The sequence below is a fragment of the Suncus etruscus genome, chromosome 6 (genome assembly GCF_024139225.1).
Source record: "Suncus etruscus isolate mSunEtr1 chromosome 6, mSunEtr1.pri.cur, whole genome shotgun sequence".
Taxonomy (NCBI): domain Eukaryota; kingdom Metazoa; phylum Chordata; class Mammalia; order Eulipotyphla; family Soricidae; genus Suncus; species Suncus etruscus.
The window spans coordinates 137361819-137363020 of record NC_064853.1 but is presented as its reverse complement, the minus strand read 5'-3'; the positions used below and the strand labels follow the sequence as shown (position 1 = coordinate 137363020).

The 1202-nt window shown below is 43.5% G+C and overlaps 1 non-coding gene across 1 annotated transcript; it reads right to left on the bottom strand.

The window, feature by feature from the left end:
- Nucleotides 1-414: 414 nt before the first annotated feature.
- Nucleotides 415-551, bottom strand: LOC126012822 (U4 spliceosomal RNA). Its single transcript, XR_007497181.1, has one exon. It is a non-coding gene; the product is annotated as a U4 spliceosomal RNA (small nuclear RNA).
- Between the last annotated feature and the right edge of the window lie 651 nt (nucleotides 552-1202).

Genomic DNA, 1202 nt, shown 5'->3' with positions numbered 1-1202 from the left:
CTTCTTGCCAGGGCACGAGATGTGGTACTTATAGGGCGTCCCTTCACTTTGCGAGCTGGGTAGTGGTTTATTGGGGCAGGAGGTTGGTCTAGGTACCTCACAAGTTAAGAACTGAGTATAAAGAAGATTAAATAAGGAGGGATAACAGATCAGGATTGGGAGGACTAGAGGATAGGCGTTCTGAAGGGGGGCAGGATGGATAATAGATGAGGGGTTAAATACAATATGGATTGTTTACAATATAAATTGGGCAGACATAGGGGAGTCCACTGTCTACAAACTCATGCCCACAAAGAGACAGACCATAGAGATCTATGCATAAGTTGTTATTGGAGGCCTGACCCTCATAGGATGGGTCTGAGCATTTAAAACATAATTGAATTGAGAAAGATAAATAAATAGCTAAAATATAGATTTGGAGAGAAAAAAAAAGTGGGCCAGCACCTTGGAGTGGGAAGGTTTTCCCAATTTCTTTTTTTTTTCTTTTCAATTAGCTATAATCATGCCTCAGATAAACCTCATTGGCTACTGCACTGCCACTGCACAAAGTTTGGTTTTCCCAATTTCTAAGCACTTCATCAATGGCAGGGATGAACTTTGCTTACTGAAGCTTTCAGAGTTCTATTGTGGCTGGAGTATTTTAAGATAAGCATCGTCAGTGGCGCTGGAGGTAAGGTGCCTGCCTTACCTGCGCTAGCCTAGGAGACGGACCGCGGTTCGATCCCCCGGCGTCCCATATGGTCCCCCAAGCCAGGAGCGACTTCTGAGCGCATAGCCAGGAGTAACCCCTGAGCGTCACCGGGTGTGGCCCAAAAACCAAAAAAAAAAAAAAAAAAAAAGATAAGCAACGTTTTCACTTCTACAGTACTAAGCAATATGGTAGTGAGCACTAATAAGAGGAGCAGTATCATCTGCCATGTCTTTTTTTCTCCCAACAGAACCACAGAACTTGAATCATCTTGTTTTTCCTCATAAATTGGGGAAGCAAATGCATGATACCAGGAGCAAACAGTTGCATGAACGTTGAGTAGAAATAAAAAATGATCGGACCTAAATATCAAAGCCAGTGTCAATGACAATAGAATTAAGATACCCAGTCTACAACAAGTACTATACAAAGGGGACCTCTTACACTAGCAGTCCAAGGGGCAAAAGGTGGTAGATATGGGATGCATGCTGGGAACAGGGGCAGAGGGAGGACA